Source organism: Cervus elaphus, chromosome 2 (genome assembly GCF_910594005.1).
Source record: "Cervus elaphus chromosome 2, mCerEla1.1, whole genome shotgun sequence".
NCBI classification, from domain to species: domain Eukaryota; kingdom Metazoa; phylum Chordata; class Mammalia; order Artiodactyla; family Cervidae; genus Cervus; species Cervus elaphus.
This window is the reverse complement of record NC_057816.1, coordinates 14,206,980-14,227,201: the sequence shown is the minus strand read 5'-3', so window position 1 is coordinate 14,227,201 and position 20,222 is coordinate 14,206,980. Positions and strand designations below refer to the sequence as shown.

The window sequence follows — 20,222 nt, the reverse complement described above, 5'->3', positions numbered from 1 at the left end:
AAAGTGCAATAAGAAAGCATAGGATTATGTTTAAAAATGTCCTCAACATTAAGATAAGGACACTTTATTTTCTTCTTAAGGTGGACCATTTTTAAAGTCTTTATTGAATTTGTTACAATATTACTTCTGTTTTATATTTTTGGCTTTCTGACCAGGAGGCATGTAGGATCTTAGCTCCCCAAGGAATTGAACCCACACCCTCTACATTGGAAGGCAAAGTCTTAATCACTGGACGGCAGGAAAGTCCCAAGATAAGGACACTTTAGAAGAGTATGACATGATTAAATTGCCTTTTGAATGGTCTTTTACCCCAACCCTCCAAGGAAGCTTAGTGAACCACAGAAACCAGTCAGAGACTTCCCTCAAGGTCTGTGTAATGTGGGAGCTCAAGAAGAGAATGTAAAGCAATCTGAGAGCAGCAGATGCCTACCCTCTGGGAGAGAGGGTTGGAGCCGAGCACCATAATGCCGCACGAGTGTTTGCAGGGGCAGCACAGCTCTGTGGCCCAGACTGGGGATCCAGTGGGCTTGCTGTAGCCAGAGGAAGGGCAACAATGTCCAGTGACTGAGCTGCCAGGATGAAGCAGCCCCTGAGAAGGTGAGCCTGAAGTGACCATTGGGGTTCCCACTCCAGGCTGATGTGGTTGCAGGACATTTGGCTGATGCTTACAGAGCATGGATTCCAGCATTTTACATACAAGCACAACAGTCTCAATCCAGGAAAACCCAACCTCCAATTGGGGAGATAGAGGCACAAAACCATGTATCTTTTTATCTCTTAGAAAGGCCAGGTGAGAACTACCTTCGATTCCAGTCTGCAGCTCTAGCCCCCACCTGCCTGTAAATCGTTCTGATTTTCTGCACACCTTTGTCTAACATGCAGAAAAACTGTCAAGAGAGTTGCAGACCTCAGCCCAGAGGGTGTTAATAGCTACTATCTTCTTTCTGAGTTTTTATCAGGAACTGCTGTTCACAACTCATGTGAGAAAGTTTGCCAGAGATTTCTCAGGAGCAGACCTTAAGTCTTCCTGCTGCAGCAGAATCAGCCTGTTTAGTGATCTTCCCACTTCTTGGAGTCTGGGGCCTCTAATGAGCCAAGTCCACTGCTGGTGCTCTGCTCTTCTGATCTGATGCCTGCTTCCTGGTGGAGCCCAGGGGGTTGGAATGTTGCTGTGGCAGTTTGCCAGCAGCAAGAAGAATAAGCTTGCCCTGAGAGTTTCCATTCATGGGCTTTGACCCAAGTCCAGGGAGCCATCTACCAACGAGATCCTGTGGTGTTACGACCAGGGGAGACAGGAACACTTGGCAGCCAGTTGTTTTCCTGGCCTTGAAGGAGGCACCTGTGATTGAGTCATTCCTCATATTCTGTACAAGTAGGCCATTTCTTTTGATAAAAGTTTCCTCCTCATCATGTTCATAGACTCTAATCTGGAAATTCCTTTTGTCTTGGCTGCATCACATGGCTCGTGAGATCTCAGTTCCCCAACCATGAGTTGAACTCTGTCTATGGCAGCAAAAGTGCCACATCCTAACCATTGGACATCCAGGGAATTCTTTGGTAATTACTTTTGATCCTGAAAGACTTTTGCTTTTTGGATATACTTAGACCAGGTCTGTTTTGTTTCTATTGAGTAGGACATCTTCCTATTGTAAGTGCTCATCTATCTGTACCCTCTATGAAGGCATGGAAATAAAACAGGGTTAATGAGAAGGGAATAAAAAGAACTGGGTTATCTTTTCTTGTTTTCTTGAAGATAACCCCATGATATATGTGCCAGATACTAAAAAAAATAGAGACTAACTTCGAGTAGAATGGCATAAAATAAAGAGCCTTGCATTGGGCAATATGATTTCCATAAGCATTTAGTCTACATTGACCTCAATTGCTTTGTCTGTGTTATGAGGCTAATTATAATTAACTGAAAGGTAAAAAGTAAGAGGTTCAACCTCAAAAATATCTGGAGTGACTTTCCCTTTCCTTAAATCTGAGAAATATTGAAAATCCATCCCATTCATTCAATTATTTATATTGTTTTATATCCTCATTCATTCATACAACAAATATCATCCACCCAACAAATATTCATTGAGGACATATATGAAATTAACAATGCATGATGCCATGGAGATAAAATTCGTGTCCTCAGGAATTTCCATTTTAATTGGAGAGTGAAGATGTACATGGAAAGATGTAAGATAGAGTGTGCTAAATATAGTAAAAAGATGCCAAGTGCTATGAGAGTTCAGAAAAAGAGAAATTGCGTCCAGGAAATTTTAGAGAAGACTCAGTGAAGGTTGAAGTGGTTAAACTGAATCTTGAAGAATAAAATTTAAATAGGCAGACATGGGGAAAAATATTCCACTGGCCCCACAAAGCCTTCAACAGAGATCTGGGGGTGGGAATGTGTGGGACGTGTTTGGGAAACTATAAACCATTTAGAAAAAAATGGAAACCAGAGACTATTTATCAGTGAGAGACAACTGCCACAGTTCAGGGGACAGTGAGCGTTTAACTCAGGGGGTAGAGGAGAGAAGGGGCTGTGAGGACTGGGTGGGGAAAAGATGACTTTGGGGGAGGGAAGGAAGGATGAAGGTGAAGGGAGGCTGGAGGGAAAAATGCTCACATTTCCTTCATTTCCTCGAGATTGGTGGTCACCTCCTCAAATCTGATGGTTCTTCTACTTTTAGATTTGAATAGTACTGGTTTTAATACCCAATTATCTGTTCAGAGCCAGTCAAAGTTTGGACAGAGAGCGTCCTATTTGATTGTGATCTTCATCTTGGAGGATATTTGTGCTTTGCTTAAGTTGCTACTTTGCTCTAAAAGTCAATGAACGAGTCAGCAGCACGTATCGAGGCCACATGTCTCCTTCTGTCTGCCCACCACCCCTGCCCCCTTAAATTCGGATGCTGACTAAATGTTCCTTGAACTATGGCAGTTGTCTCCTAAGTGGTCTCCCACTCATAAATCTTTGACAGTTTCCACTTTTTTCCTAAATGATTTATAGTTTCCCAATGATACAAAAAGTATTTGTATATATTTTTCAATGAGAGTTTATTGAATATCTCTGATGTTTAAGTAAATGGGGAGAGAGGGAGATTATATCTCACCCACAGGGGTTCACAAACTAGCAGGGGAAAAGCTGTATATGTAAATAACCAGACAAAATGAGGTATGTGAAAAGTGCCATGAGATTATCACAAGTTCAGAAGATGTGGCATTAGTCCTAGAAACCTGGGAAAGCATTAGGAAGGAGGTGGCTGATAAAATAAAATATGGGTCTGTTTATAGACACTCATTCGTGGGGAATCCGGAAGGAATGGGAGGCTGGGAGTTGAAACTGAAGGTCCATGAAGTGGTGGATTTTGTCAGAGTACTCAGCCTACCGGTTGTATCTCTGTTGTTGTTTAGTCGCTCAGTTGTGTCCAACTCTTTGTGACCCTATGGACTGTAACCCACCAGACTCCTCTGTCCGTGGAATTCTCAAGGCAAGAATACTGGGGTGGGTTGCCATTTTCTCCTCCAGGGGCCTGGAGGGGAATCGACAGGGATCAAACCCCTGTCTCCTGCATCTTCTGCACTGGCAGGCTGCTTCTTTACTGCTGCGCCACCTAGGAAGTCCCAGCTGTATCCCTGCTACTGCTAAGTCACTTCAGTCGTGTCCAACTCTGTGCGACCCCATCCCTGGGATTCTCCAGGCAAGAACACTGGAGTGGGTTGCCATTTCCTTCTCCAATGCATGAAAGTGAAAAGTGAAAGTGATGTCACTCAGTCATGTCCGACTCTTCGCGACCCCATGGACTGCAGTCTGCCAGGCTCCTCCGTCCATGGGATTTTCCAGGCAAGAGTACTGGAGTGGGGTGCCATTGCCTTCTCTGAGCTGTATTTCTGGAAGCCTTCAAATTTAACTTAGCCCTCATACAACCAGCCATGCTGACTTCTGCAATCTGCTTCTCTTTGGGTTGAAACTGGCTTAGTTTCTGCTGTAAGATATGCCTGAGGCATGGGGGATGAAGTTAGTGTAAACTATGTGGGCTCCCAATGTAAGAATTTTGATAAGACGAGTCTGACAATGAAGCTGATGCAAACGGGACAGGTGGTGCCCCTGGTGCCTTTCATCTTGCTTCAAAATTGGTTTGGTTTGTTCAAAATGCCACTTACTGCTTTTACAAAGACCAGCTTTCCACACTCTGAGAATGGATTTCTTTGTGGTCTGTTAGGCCACTGTGTGGTTTCCCCTACTGGATTCTCTTTTTGTGGCTGGAGGTCAAACCCTTTCTTGCCTGCTGCTTCCAGGAATGTGTGGTGTGTGTGTCAGCGTGCTACATGAGAAGGTTTTATTTTACCTCCTTTGAATGGAATGGCAGTCATCCAGCAGGCCTGGGTGCATGTATAAATAGAGGACACGTAAGCCTGCACTTTCATATCCAGAACATAAACCAGCCACTACTGCCTGCTGCAACATCAGGTTTTGATGAAAGGCTGCTGACAGCACCGCAGACCATGCCATGGGGCCCAGCAAACCACCTAATCCCACTGCTCTATCCCAGGCATTGGTGGGGCAGATTTCACTGCCAGGGACAATTTCTTTCCAGCCACTAGCAGCTCTGAGTTTCTTTGGCTTTTCCTGCTTCAGCTGCCCATCACTGGTGACCCTCAGTTGGAGAGGCCAGAGTGAACATAGAAGACTAAAATGTACAGCTAATCCCCCTATTTTTTCTAAGGCAGAAAATTTAGACTCAGTTGACTGTGAGACCCTTTGATTATGGAGCTCATGTCAAAAGGGCCCATTGAAAGCTTATTGTTACCGTGTCTCCTGCCTAACTTTCTCCAGCCGACAACAGGGTAATATCAAGTCCTAGACTCTATAGGATTAAGTATGAATTCCTGCCATTCAGATGCTTTACAATCTGGTCCCAAACTACCTTTCTCACTCTATAACCACTCCATTCGTACTTTAGACTCTATTTAAGAGTCTTGGTCCAAGGCCTGTTATATCACTCTGCCTTTATTGCATTGGTCCCCTCCCCTGGAATCACTCCCCTTCTCTCTACCTACTGAAAGCCTTTCTCTCTTCTTGGGCTGAGTTTCATTCCAGGGCCTCCAGGACCATTCCCTTCATAGGTGTCTTTCTCTCCATAGCATGCATTGTTTCTACTGTTTACTCAATGAATCACTACGTTACTTATGATAGATTCTTTGTAGTCTCATGTACTATTTAGAATGGACATTTTTCACATTGAAATTCTAGATTCTAGTCTCTAGAACAGAAAGCCCATGAGGTCAGGGGCCATGCATTATCTTCCTATGGTGTTAAGTGCTATATATACAAAAGGAGCCAGGAAGTGCTTGTTGATTCAGTCAATCAGTTCAGTTGTTCAGTCGTGTTTGACTCTTTGCGACCCCAGGGACTGCAGCATGCCAGGCCTCCCTGTCCATCACCAACTCCCAGAGTTTACTCAGACTCATGTCCATTGAGTCAGTGATGCCATCCAACCATCTCTAAATGAATAATAATCCGCTCTTGAAGAAGCAGAGCTCTAGCAGTGTCTGAGTGAATCTAGTGGCCTTTCAAGGACATTCTCTGACTACGCAGTGAAAAATTGGAATATGAGGTAATAATTGAAGTTATTCTCAGGTCCAGAAGGGAGCTCAGAGACTTATCTCTCCGCTGAAGTGCCCTTGAGTCATCTAGAATGGCAGCTTAACTCAACTTCCAAGCTGGGTTTCTTCCACAGTTTGGGGTTTCTTGGCATTCTATTCTATGAACTCAAAAGACCTGATTTTTGCAGTGTCCATCCCTCAATAACCTTCATATATTCATTTGCTCAGTAAAATACTTGATTTGAATTAAGCTAGGAACAGTAGTTCTAACCTTTTACTATTGTGGGGAATGGGTCTGGGATGTTTGTGTAAGATATAAATGCTTTCTGTATAGTATTTGGGTTTTGAACAATGCCTTTGGAATTCCATAAGTACTTGAAACATATAGGCAGTGATTGCAACACTTGTTCTTTAAACAGTGGATTTGACTTTTGTGAACCTATAAATAAAATGTTTAGATAAATCTAATTAATAAAATAGAGACTTGAAGATGGTACTGTTTTAGTACAAAATAAGGAATAAAAAAAATTAGAAAAAAAAAACAAACCATGATTTTTACATGTGACTTGTAAAAGGGCTTTGAAGGTGATTCCAAAAGATAACTTTCAGAAATGTATTAAATTATGGAAGCATTATTGTAATAAGAATAGCTTTCACTTACTGAGCATTTCTTGTGAGTAATTAAGTACTTAATATTCAAAATCCCATTTAATACTAAAAGCAACCTGATGATGAAGAGGGATTTTATTAGCTCCATTTCAGAGGTATGGAAACTGAAGGTTAAAATGTTTAACTTCGATTTGAATTCAGGTTTGTTAGACTCCAAAGTCCATTGACCACTGTGATGATCATCTTGAAGGACAAATACTGATTGGATATTTTCAACTTCTCATGTTCGAGGCCATTTAGGGCTAGTCATTGCACAGCTCTGGGGTCAGCACTTGGCCCCTGTTCTTAGCATGTTTGGATCATTTTTATGACAAATTTCTAGCAGATGGAAGTAAAGTGTCTTGAGCAAGGTGGGTGGGGGAGTGGTTCCTAATTCACAGTTGCTCAGAAGTTGTTCTCAGTGCTCTATGGTCACATATAGAAGGCAGGGTTCGAAAACTGGAGAAATTAGAAATTTTGAGAAGCTTCTAGACGAGCTTCTTGGAGCTGACAAACGAGGGTGTTTATGACTTAAGATCTGAAGTAATATCTCACTTACCTGTTGTCATATTACTGCCTTCTTCTGTCTTTAGAGTGAACAATAATCTCCTGATCTTCTTAGTTGTTAATGTAATTTAATGGAATAAGCAGAGTATTGAGACTGTCCAATGTGAAAGATGCTATGATAGTCCCTTGGAAGGAAGAATGAGGATGGTGAATGGTAGGGTATGAGGAAACCTGGTGGAGGAGGGAATTCGAGGGGAGATGAAGGAATGAATGTGTGGCTTCATCCTATTTGTAAACTGCAGAGGAGATGACTGTCAGGACTGTACATTAAGTGTGATAATGGTGGGGGTGGAGCAGGATGTCAACAAAAACCCTTGGGAAGATAAGGGAGAGAGGAGTTAATTCTGTCTGGCAGTGCTGGAGAAGCCTTCATGGAGGATGGGACATTTGTGCTCAGTCTTTTTTTTTTTTTTTTAAATATGAAATATGATTGTCTTTTTTTTTTTTTTAATTTTTTTATTAGTTGGAGGCTAATTACTTCACAACATTTCAGTGGGTTTTGTCATACATTGATATGAATCAGCCATAGATTTACACTTATTCCCCATCCCGATGTGCTCAGTCTTGAAGAATGGGGTGGGGGGTGTGCCTCTGACAAATGGAGGAGGAAGGGATAGGATCAGGAAGACATGAGGGGAAAATGGTCTAACTGCAAAATGAGAGTGAGCTCTGTGTCCATGTGTTGGGTCCGGTAGGGACTGCAGCAGAAAAAGCAAAGCATGCTGAATATCCTCTTGAGAACTTGAGGTTGCACTGGGCCATGGGGACTCACTGAAGAATTCTGAGCACCAAAGACCTTTTGATTTTCCAGACGGCTCCTTCTGCCGTGGTTATTAGTAGTGTTGGTTGTGTTATGAGGCATGAGATTTCACTTTTCTTTTTTTTTCCAGGGGAGCCATCTCAAGGAAAAGGATCTTATTGTTCTTTTGTTCCCTTTCATCCAGGTTTGAAACTCTGTTTGCCATTTCTTTACCCTTCCCTTTGATGCCTGCAGCAAGGGAAGTTGTACCTTTGTTCTCCCTGCTGACATCTGGGGCAGGTATTTCACTCACTTTACCTTGTGACTTCTTTTCTGAGAGTCAGATGGGTCAAGGAGTAAGTTGTCCTCATTGTCTGTGGGTTGAAAAGAAAGTTTAGGAATAAAGGAGTTGGAGAAAGAAGCATATAGGCAGAGAGGTGGGACAGTCATCAAAGCATAGGACGGTGTGCCCTGGGTTGAGAGAGGTCTCAGAATAGAAGGTGCTCCTCTTGGGATTCACACTGCAGGGCTTGGCAGGCAGCCTGCCTTTATCACAGTAAATTTTCAGACTTCAAGATTGGGCACCACACCCTGGTGTTAAGCTGTTAACCTCAAGCATCAAGGCCACAGCTACTGGGAATAATTCCTCCTTCAAGTTGTGGCCTCATCAAGTTCTTGGTCTGGACACACCACAAAGGGTAAATGTTCCTAAATCCAGTCTCATGATGCTGGGATTCTGTATATATTCTGGCAGCTCCCACTCCTTTACTGCAGGACACATGCTGAGCAGAGTTGTTCTAGAGTGGATCATGGCATTGCAGTTGCAGAGAGAGACAGACAGATGACTTTTTTCTTCTACTTCCTGGAAGAATAAAATTGGAAACAATGTGGATACTTCAAGGAAATAAAGGACATTTCTAGAGCCAGACTTTTCACAGCAAAGTCTGCTGTGCGTCTAGACGGTTTTCAAATTCAGGAGCTCCGGAGACTTCCCTTAGTCTTCTTGCTGTGTGCTGTGAAGTTACACCCAGGCTATCAGCAGAGGGCTCCCTCAACTTTAGAAGCGGCTACTGATGCTCGGGAGGCCAAGCCATGTAAATGAGAGAAGAAATGCAGATCTGACTGAGAGTTTAAAATCCACTGCCCCAAAGTACTTTTGGAGAGAAGAAACACTAAGCCATCCTGAAAACAGACCACTTCAGCAAGAAGGTATTTGCTAGCGTTTACATTAAATGACACTGTTTAAATTCCTGGATCGAGGTCAGTGTAATGTTTATGCTCAGAGTAACACATAGCTAAGTTATCCTTCAGCGAACCTAAGGAACAGAACAACTCCCTGACCAGTGGTTTAATTGTTTCTGGACTGGTGGCTAGATGACTCCCAAATATTGAATCACAGAGCCATCAATCACTATCATTCCCAGGTCTGGACCAGAGCTTTGCAGATGCCAAATCCCCATGTGGCATTTGCCCAAAATCATGCCAGCTAAACACACAGCACCTGAGAGATAAAGCATAATGTCCGGGTAGCTAATGGCCACTGTCAGGGCCGTTGGAGCTGGCCAACTGCTCTCAACTGAGATGGAAAAGGCTGTGTGGTGAAGATGGACCCAGGAAAAGGAAACCAGACACTGCCAAAACTATGTTTCTCTGAAGTTAATATATTGTGGGGGTGTTGGGATTGCTCTACTCTGAACACATAGCAGACTGGGCTCCAGGGCAAGAATTAGTAGGAATCAGAGTGCCTTTTTCCTCAGAAGTTGCTTGACAACCTCTGTTCAGTTGTTACCATCTGACTCTTTTTCTTAGCTCTAGGCAAATAATCATGTTCCTTTATTATAACCTCGTCTGAGACGTGTCACAGTGAATGATGCCAATGAATGTCTGACATCAAGTATGCCTCTTTGAAGAAATTACAGGAGAATGCCCCAAATTCTTTGACTACATTTGAGAGACATCTTGATCTTTTATTTGGGGATGATGAGGACATACCTAGTCAGCGGTGAGCTTTTCTAACCTTTTCAAATTCCAGGGAAGAGGAGGCACCATACTGAACAAAACTTACCTCCCACCTGTCTCGTGGGAGCACGTACCAAACAGAGGAACCAGTTGGCTACTGGGCAAACTATACACAAAGGAATGCTAAGTGGGCTCAAGGAGACGTGGGCTTTGTAAGGTGAGGGTTAATCAGCAGGATCTGGAAGCGTTTCCAAGAAGAAGCATGTGTCTTCCTTGTGACAGCAGGGCAAACACATATGAGTAGAATCTCTGGAGAAGCCACTCCAGGCTACTGCGGTGGGAAACTCAACGGTTTCTGTTTGTGCTGGCTTTGCTCATTCACATGTTTCTCATCAGCTGCATTCAGATTGATTCCATTTGCAAAGCTCTCCTGGCAATCTTGGTGGCAAAATCTCCAGCAGTTCTGATCCTGCCCAGGCCCTGTCTTCTCGTGTAGCTTCTTGGCACTTTAGCTTCTAAGCAGAAATTGGCTAAGCAGATGCAGGAATTGAACAAAGCCAAATGTAAAACAGAATGCTGGAACACTGAACCAAGTGGGGAGCAGGAAGGCAGTGAGGGGCAGTGAGGGACCAGGAAAGGGAGGGGCTTCCTTAGAACCAGACTGAATCATGCTCCCATCTTGTCAGCATACCCGCTCATTATGCCAGATCAAAGGTTACATCCCCTTTATGCTTCCGTCTTACTAATGGATGCAATATAAAATATTTGGGCCCTTGGCCCTCGTGGAAGTTGTGACCCATGACACTCTGACACCGCTTAATTTTTCTCAGAATCCTTTGACTTAGCTTTGCAGACTCTGATCAGCTTCCTTCTCTGAACACACCTCCCCAGCTTCAACCGTTTCACATATGTGGTCTGTCTTTTCTTCCTCCACTTGATGCTGACTTTTCTTGTACTGTTAGGGAGGATGCTTGTCAGCCCACCATTTACATTGACATGGCAGGGAAAGGCCATCCAGTTGGAGAAATGTCCAAGCCCTCTCTTCCCACTGTTGAGACTGGGAGAACCTCACTGCTGTCCACAGCCCTGGGCTGCTTCCCAGGGACCGACAGCACATGTTCTGTTGCTCTTATCATGCATGTTGCTGTCTGGATTTGATTTTTGCATGTGCGGGTCATAGGGCCTGAAATTAGGGTGGAGACCCAACTGTTAGGAAGGAGAGAGTCCATTGGCTTTAGGTTCAAGGCATTGATCCAGTCCAATAAAGCTGTACACACACACACACACATACATGCATGCACACACGCATGCACACACAGGTGCACACAGGGCAGGTGGTCTCACAGTCACATAGTTCAAAATGCAGAAGACACAATGGGCGTATACATCTTCCCACACTCCTGCCCCTTAGCTTCTTAGTCCCCTCTGTAGAGCCCACCAGGGTCCTCTGCACATGTTTTAAATGTACATTAGCAAACAAATCATATATTTCCCCACAGTTGGTAGCATACTATATTGTTCAGCATCCTTTTGTGTTTTTCACCTTTTAAAAGGGCTGTGTAGTGTATCATTGAATGAATTTCCATAATTTGTTTAACAAGTTCCATATGACAGGCATTTGGTAGTTTCTAATCTTTTGCTGTTGTAATAAAAATATAAATCAGTTTATTTGATCCTCAGAGCTTGTGTTTATTTCTCAAGGCTCAGTACTGGGAGGGGAAAGGAGTGTGGCCCACCCTCTGAACATCTGCCATGGCACTGGAGGTGAAGCCCCGGACCACTGGGGCTGGCACGTCCAGGCTGGCTCTTTGGTTCTGCCCAATCCCCATCAACTTGTCATCACATAGAGGACTTATGCTACCAGTTCTGGTGTTCACTAAGCTAGGTAATTGCATGCTTTTCTTTCTCCTTCTCTGCCTACATCCTTCTCCAACCCAGGGATTTAATTGTAACCAAAATCCTGATCCAGCAAGTCCACTCTCCCAAGACTTAGCGTATTGAATTCCCTACATTTCTGTAGCATGTGATAATTGGCAGTGCACTTTCACATAGCATTCTTTCATCTAAATCTTGTACAAATGCTCTGCAGTTGGCAGGACATTCTCTCCATGAAGGAACTTTTCTCAGAGGGACTGTGTGGCTTGCCCAAGTTCACTTTGTTGATAACTGACAGACACAAAGCTGGAAGCCAGGTCACCTAACACTCCGTCCGCTGCTTTTCTAATACATGTGGTCATCCTTTTGCCACATGTGTGACATCCAAGTGAGCTTTCAACTTGGAATATGGCAGAGGTGCTAGCAATTTATGCTCAATTTTTATTTCCATCACTAGATAGATTGAAGCTCTTCAGACAAAAGGGATGATAGACCAGTTTATCCACATGGATCCCCTGGAGTGGTATACAACACGGTGAGGTCAATGCCAGTTGTCCAAGGAGGAGGAAAGAATGGCGGGAGGGTGGAGGACAGGAGGCACACGTGTGATGTGGAGTCAGGGGTGGGCTAGAGAGGGGCAGCAGGAAGAGGGAGGGAGGACCTCCATGTAAGAAGTGTCCACTGTGTACCTCAGTCACCAATAGCCACGCTCAGAACTTGGGGAGGACAGGCACCAGAGGCAGTGGGAGCAGTGGCGTGGTGGGCCAGCTCTGCTCCAGCAGCGGGCGTGGGGGTTCCCCGCGGCAGCCGGGGACTGAGGGGCTTTGGGCCCCGTGCTGAGTGAGCACAGCGAGCTGGTCTCTGCCCCCGGGCTCCCTGGTGTGGCTCCTCCCTTGGGGTGTGTCTCTGGCAGTGCCTTGGCTCCTACGAGCACAGGTTTGGGCAGTTCTGCTGCATCCACTCACCAGGCTTCCTTGGACGCACCGCCCCTGATGCAGGAAAGTAAGGTGTGAAGGAGCTGTGGGTGCAGTCTGCTGGCCCCACAGAGAGTGCCGCCCTGTAGGAGGCAGGGGTGTGAGGGCAGCCGGGGCACTGGACCTACTTCTGCAGGAGAAGAGGGAGCCTCGCAGGGGCGCTGCTGAGAGATACACCAGGTTGAGAGGTGGGCTGGCTGTGCACAAGCTCAGAAGCTGTGCTGAGGACCTCAAGAATTGTCCTATAGGAGGAGGGAATTATGAAGGAACTTGGAGGAAGTTCTCTCCCTCTCCCCATGAGCATGTACCAAGGAAAAGCCCTAAGAAGGCACAGGGAAGGTAGCCGTTGGCAAGCCAGGAAGTGGGTCTTCACCAGGAACTGACCATGATTGCACCCTGGTCTCGGACTTGCAGCCTCTGAAACAGTGAGAATCAGATTCCTGTTCCTTAAGCCCCTCATCTCCAGGGCTTTGTCATGGCAGCCTGCCCAGATGGAGAAGCACACAGCCATTTCTCAGCACTGGCTTGGCTCTGGAAATCCAGGGCAAACACAGGGTCTTGGCTCCATGGAGCTTGAAGGAGGCATCAGATGAATATTCCTTGCAGATATACACAGTTATTATTATGGAAGAGAGCAATCAGGCCTCATTTAGACTATGGAAAGTGGGGGAGGACTTCTGAGGATGTGACTTCAGTCTTCAACATGAAGGATGAGTGGAGGGAGCAGGTTGAGCAGAAGAAAGAGCACTGTAGCCTTGGGGAGGGCGTGCAAGGCCTGGGGTGACCGGGTTTGGGGAGAAGCTGACAAGACACAGTGTCACTGGGAGTTTCAGGTGATGGTCACTTGGGAACTGGCACATCTTGATGAGAGGGTTTAAGTGGAGAAGTGAAATGATCCAATGTTTGTATTTAAAAGATTTGTTATTGTTGTTCTGTCAATAAATCCTGTCCGACTCTTTGCGACCTCATAGACTGCAGCATGCCAGGCTCCCCTGTCCTTCACTATCTCCCGGAATTTGCTCAAATTCATGTCCACTGAGTCAGTGATGCTATCTAACCATCTCATCTTCTGCTGTCCCCTTCTCCTTTTGCCTTTAATCTTTCCTAGCATCAGGGTCTTTTGCAATGAGTTGGTTGTTTGCATCAGGTGGCTGAAGTATTGGAGCTTCAGCCTCAGCATCAGTCCTTCCAATGAATAGTCAGAGTTGATTTCCTTTAGGATTGACTGGTTTGATCTCCTTGCAGCCCAAGGGATTCTCAAGAGTCTTATTCAACACCACAGTTCAAAAGCATCAATTCTTAGGTGCTCAGCCTTTGTATGGTCCAGCTCTCACATCCATACATGACTATTGGAAAAACCACAGCTTTGACTAAATGGACTTCTGTTGGCAAAGTAATGTCTCCGTATTTTAATATACTGTCTTGATTTGTCATAGCTTTCCTTCCAAGGAAAACTATGAATAACATGAGAATCAGATGGGAGGGGTGGGATGCATGGTGGATGCTGACCTAGGTTTGGGGGTCCTGAGCAGCAGGCAGATTAGAGGGATGTAATTCATGTGGGAGCCGGTGCACAGGATGGTGAGGAGTGGGAGGGGAACAGAAGACAGGTAACAGGAGCAGCAGCTGGGAGAGGGTGAGTTTGAGGCACTGAGTCTGGTGGGAAGCTGTAAACATACGGACTCATGGTTCAGGAGACCGATCCAGCCTGTGCAGAAAGGAATGGACACATCAGGCCCAGGCCGCTGTCCCTAGAGAGGCCTGTCACAAGGCTGGCCCTTGGCTGGCATTTGGGAACTTGGCTCTCAAAGTGTCCCCATCACCAGTTAACTGATAAGGCTGCTTTTTGGTGCCTGGACTGTTTGTGCAGACCATGTGGTTTATGCTGAACACCTGTTCTCCTTCTGGGAGTCTAGAATGTTGGTTGTGAGGCAGAGGGCTCCTTTGTGAGCAGCCCCCAGGGACAGCCCTGAGCTCTGAGTCCCTGCTGGGCTTCCCTGGGCTGACACCTCACAGGCATGTATTTGGGGAAGAGTGAGCTCCGTGTGACCCCTCATATTGGGGGAGAGTGAGCACAGGGAAGCCTTACGGTGACTCCTCTGGACCCACGTGTATCTCTATCCTTATGATTCGGCCACTATCCTCCCTGTGTCTCTGTAATAAATCTCAGCTGTAAACACAACTTGCACTGAATGTTGTGCATTCTAGTGAATCTCTGATGATGAGGTGACCTTGGGGACCCCTGACACAGTCTCATGATTTGAATTTGGGAATGATCTGCATGTTGGAAAAAACCATGAGCATGGGAGTGTGTGAGATGCCCCAGGAAGCATGAGTAGGGCCCTGAGGGTCTCCACAAGTTAGGAGTGACTGGGGGACAGGAACCACAAAGGAGGTGAGGACTCAGGCGGCAGGAGAAAGGAACGTCTGCGGGACTGAGCAAGGTCATTGTCAGCCTTGCGAGCAGTCCTGTGGGAGGCTGTGGGGAGAGTGACTTGGTAGCAGATTAGGAGAGTGGAAGGAACAGAGGGATGTGGGGAGATGTAAACACATTGTAAGATGGAAATGACTTGATCATTTGTTTTATTTATTAAGTGCGCTGCACGACAGGCAACAAACGCCAGTGATGCAGTGAACCCAGGGTGTGGTCCTGGCCTCACGGGGTCTGTGGTCCAGCTTAGTGTCTGAAAAGCAAAGTACATGAGGCTATGGCGTGTTGCACCTAACCTGAGGGCTTCTTTGACTAAGTGACCTTGAATCTGGGAATTTATGAATAAGTAGGACATTGTTGAAGTTGGGGGAGTAGAAAAAGGGAGCAAGGTCATTTCGGGAAGAGGGAAGAATAGATGTGGGCTGAGGACCTGAGAATGGAGAGGGCTGTGGTGTCTGCAAGGAACTGATTATACCTGGAGAAAATAGCTCAGTGTGTAACAGAAATAGGAAAAGAGGATGGTTCTAAAAGACTAAGTAGAGCTATGGGTCAGACCTTAAGACTGGTTGCAAGATACTGTGCTTTCTTGTATGATGACTTTCATTCTCTTGTGGGCAGGGGTTTTTTTTTTTAATCCCATCCCTTTTCTGAGATCTAGCACATCTGGTGACTAGAAAAATAGACAGATCTTTGGTAACATAACTCCAGATGGAGAAGAAGGACACATTCTTCCAGCATCACAGTGCCCCAGAGATGGGCAAGCGTGGGGAGGCTGCTGTCATTGTTGTCCTTGATTGTGTCCCCATGAGGGCTTGTGTAGCTTCCCCTCGTCTACCCTGAGATCTGAAGATCCAGGTCCATGCAGCAGTGACAGCAGACAGTGTGGACTAACTGATAAATCATGTCAGGGAGCAAGCACAAGGAAAGGCAGGACTCTGGGTGGGTGGTAGAAGAGAGAGGGGCAGGCAAGGATGACGGAGTGGGGAGTCCTGGAAGCCTATGTGCTATGCCTGGAGGACCTGGGAGATTAATTTAATAAGGTCCCAAGTACCCCCTCTACTATGGACTTGAGAGTTACTGGAATATGCTTCTTGGTTCTAAAATAAGATAAAATCAGGGTGTTCCTCTAGCTTCGGGTCTGTAGCCTGACTGGTCAACTGCGAGACTGTGTGTCCTTTCTCCTCAAATCATGGGTGATGTCGGGTTGAGTTCTGCTGAGTTGGGAGAGGTGAGGTCTTCCACTCATGGTGGGATCATGAACTCATCAGAAGAGTAAAGAAAGTGGAAGGTAATTTTGTATAGGATCAGCAATAGAACTAATGAGGGAGGCCTGGTTGGGTGGCTGGTCAGAGCTTCCACTGGACATGCTAACTTCGTGGTGGCCCCTTGAACTTCAGTGGCATGGACCCTGGTTGTCAGAGTCAACACCATGATGGTAAGCCTGGGGCAGAGGGTGCAGTGGTCTCTGTGGGCTCTGCTACAGAGTCCCAGTCAGTCAGTGGGGCAAGGAAGATGGGAATGTTGGCAAGATGGAGCTTGACGTGCTGGGACATGGACTCCATGTGCACAGGGAAAGAAGCAGAGATGGAGGAGAAATAAAGATGGGGATGTGGGTGTGGGTGGTGGTCAAGGATCTGGGGTCCCTAGAATAAGTATTGAGGGAGCATGAAAGGTCTGGAAGGATTGGAAGTTGTGGTTGGTGGACACAATATTTAAATGTATGACTTAAAAAAAAAATAAATCTATGACTTTGGAGGTGAAGTTGAGTTATAAGCAAGTTCAGGATGTGGCCTTGGGAGGTCCAGACCTCCAGACCCTTGGGAGGGTCGTCACCAGACCCTCTCTTTGATCTACCATTCACAATGGTTTTCTCCTTCCTTTCAGCCTTGGATGCATGTCCCTTCTCAGCTATCCTTTCCCCACTTTCTGGTCCAATAAGAGGAGCTCATAGCATCTTTCTTTACTTCTGGAGAAAATTCTTTCACCTGTGTCTGATTCATTTGTGTTACTAGAAACTTAAGCTCTCCATGGTCCAAAAACCCTTTCAACTATTTTTTATTCCCTTTCTTAGAAACAGGAAGCTGTGCTTGGCTGAGGACACACTCTTCCAGTGTGCTAGGACTCACAGAATGTTTGGAATGAGGAACAGTGAGGGCTGGGGAAGACTCCTCTTCCCTCTCCTTTCCTGGGGGCATCTGTACGTCTGCCAGGGATGGGCTGGGCAGCTGGTGGAGATGCAAAGCCAGTCAGAACTTTCCTGTCTTTTGTTGCTGAGCCCCAGGCCTGAGGGAACATATGTCCTAAAGAGACAGGTGCATTTGAGGGCTTTTCTCCCAGCTCTCGCATCTCAGCTCAGGATCCACTGGGCATTGGGTCTCATCTTTTCTTCCCAGTACTTGAGCAGGGTTTAGTTTTGGGTTGTGGGTTGGTTGACACTCAGTTTTCAGCCGGGAAGGCCCACTGCCTTCCCAGTGGGATATCAGAGAGGTCTCCCTCTGAAGAAGCGGGCACTGAGCTGTCACAGGGTGCACCTGTTCTATAAGCCTGGCCTGGCTGTGGGGAAGTGCTGACCAGAAAGCAGACAGGTGCCTGAGAGGGGCTCATGAGGTGCCCTCTAGGCAGGGGCACAGCCCAACCGCCCTGCTTGCTCAGCGCTGTCAACCTCTCATTCCCCTTGCGCTTTATGTTGATTTGTTTGGAACTGTTTCTTATGTAAGGTTGATCTGACCACAGTATGTCTCCACGGATCAACGAGATTGAATTAGCAAAAACATCGACTTAGGTTTGTGCCCTCATTTCTTCTCACATTCCGTGGGCAGTTTTCTTGAAGCTACAGGCTCAGCCAGAGGACCTGGATGGGGTGGGGAAACGTGCCGTGCTAGTAGAGACCTTTCTCAGAAAGACATGCTGTCCTGCAGTCACAGCCCCCACAGGTCGGCCAACCCTGGTTTGCATTTCTACAGGGCAGGGTGGTACTGCCTGTGCCCTCCCCTCCTCCCTCCCAGGACACACGGGCAGCCTGCTCAGGATCCAGTCCCCTGGTGGAGTTAGGGGTGGAAGATACTGCTGTGGATACAGGTCTCCACTCTGCACGGGGAGAGGGTGGAGGAGGACAGGTGTCGGGGTGTGGATGCATTCTTGCCCAGAACTCTGTCTTCACAGCCTTCATCATGCTCACCGTGTCTTGCCTTTAACTTTGACTGAGTATTAAATAATTTAGCTTCAACTCACCCAAGAGGCAAAAGGCAGTGATGCAGCTGTGTCGGGAGAAATCTCGAATTCCAAGGATAGCACTGCACCTGATTCTCTTTGGTAAATTCCACATTGTATTCACTCTTGTAATCAAACCAGTCCTAATTCCCGAATAGTCAAGGGGAGGTGGCTGCTTCCTGAGGAGTTTGGGGATCTGAGGCAGAGCCCACACAGCAGATATCGCTGGGGCTCCGGACCCCCTTTCCTTGAGACCTGGGGAGACTCGGACATGGGGTTCTTGGGACGTATGCAGAGGCACCAGCTTACTTTGCAGATCTGAGAACACAACTGTGACAAAGTCACTCAGTTTTCTTGGACCACATAGAGGTCACACGACAAAGCATAAGACAGCATACTCTGAAGGACTTTCCTATTGTTCCTGTCATTTTTTTCTTTTTGGTGGAGGGAAGGCATGGTAAAAATGAAGAGGGCCCCAGAGGAAACCAAGAACAGATGTTTGGATGCTAAGGGGGAGGTCTTCAGTTAAAGGGCACACTTGGTTAAGAAGCCCCCAAATGCAGGACATAACGCTGGGTGGGCGCCTTCAGAGAGCACCACGTGCAGTGGGGAGACGAGCCCCTCGCCCTGGGAGAGAGCGGTGCTTTACCGAGCTGGTCGGGGACAGTGAGATAGCACTCTTCTATGAAGTCACACACCCTCTGGTCAGCCACAGGGGAATGAAGGGGAGAGAATAACCCCAACAAGGACTCACTTATCTCAAGGATGGAAGGTCGGAAATAAACTTTGAGGCTAAAGGACCACCTTTGGAATATTTCTGCCAGGAGCTCAGAGGGCCCACAGGAATGACCACGTTACCTGCCAAGTCAGGGCCTCAGGGAGTTTCAGGGGAGGCACTGGTGCCACTTTGGTGAAGAATCCCTGCTGAGGGTGCAAGCTGTCAGGAGGGAAGTCAGTCTTCCCTCTGGGCAAGAAGGGTGGTCGTGGTGGGCTGGGGGAGCAACAGCCTGTCTCTCCCTGCAGATCTGTTTTCGGAGTCCCTGAGCTGCAGCTGCTGAGTTTCCAGACACAAACAAGCCTGTCTTCTGTGAGCCTTGCTGAGCCCACAGAGCCAGGAGGAGCCAAGCGGGATATTATTCTGCTCTGCGCACCAGCAGCTCTTCTGCCAGCTGAGTGCCAGGCAGACTCTGTGCCCGGTAATGATGCAGCCTGTAGGGAAGTCACAGCTGGGCATGCTGGGCAGTTACTGTGGACACACTTGGCCTTGATTATTTGGGGGAGAAAGAGGACGGAAAGAGACAAAGAATTGCAGAAATACACAGTCTATCTCAACAAAGCTGGTGCGCAACAAGGACAAATATGGCACTTCTGGTCATCATCAACATGCCTGTGTGTGCTTGTTTATGCTGAGGCAAGCCTGGCCTCCCGCTCACCAAGGACATGGCAGTCAGGGAAAAGTGGTCAGTGGTGTCCACGGCCACCACGTGGAGTTTGCACCACATCAAGACAACCCTCAGAAGGCTGGGTTGGGGCTGAAATCCCATTTGCCTGCCTCCCACAACCAAGTCCTCCCAGGGGCACCTTTCCTCTCACACAGGCTCTGTGCAGCATCCTCTCTGCTGAGCCCACTTTTCATTAGAAGGGGTCTTAGGAGAATGCTAAAGGGAAGGACCAGGGGGCCAAAGGGGACAGAAAAGGGAAGATCCTCATTCAGAGGTCTCCCATCTTCATTAGAGTGTCGCCTCTTGATATCGTCTGTTCCTTTCCATCCACTGTGCCCAGGGACTAAGCTCCTTGTACACCAGACCACATGGAAGATGAGCTGGGGGCTTGCTCAGAGCCAGGCAGAGATGAGGGGACCTGGAGTAAGGTGGGATCAGGGGGTTCTCAGGCAGGTTTCAGGTGCTGGTGGGGAGGTCATTCTGTGTAACAGCACTGATGGGGACAGCTGCCGTTTGTGTAGTCAAAAGAGTTGTGGGTTGGGGCTGAACTCGATGTGGAGAGGAGCTGAGGTCACTGGGATGATGGTCCTTAGAAACAGGTGCGGCATTCCTCAGATGCTAAGAGAATCTTGTTTCTCCGGCTGGTTGGTATGTAAATATGAGGATGAGGACGCAAGCAGAGTGGAATGGGAGAGGATTTCCCAAGAATAAGCAACCTGAGGGCATTGCCAAACCTTTGTTACCCCAGAGTTGGAAGTTTCCACTAGAGCAGG

At 46.9% G+C, this 20,222-nt stretch overlaps 1 long non-coding RNA gene across 1 annotated transcript in view; it reads left to right on the top strand.

Annotated features, from left to right (window-relative positions):
- Positions 1 to 20,222, top strand: part of LOC122674564 — a 66,737-nt gene that overhangs the window by 28,429 nt on the left and 18,086 nt on the right. The window lies entirely within an intron of this gene.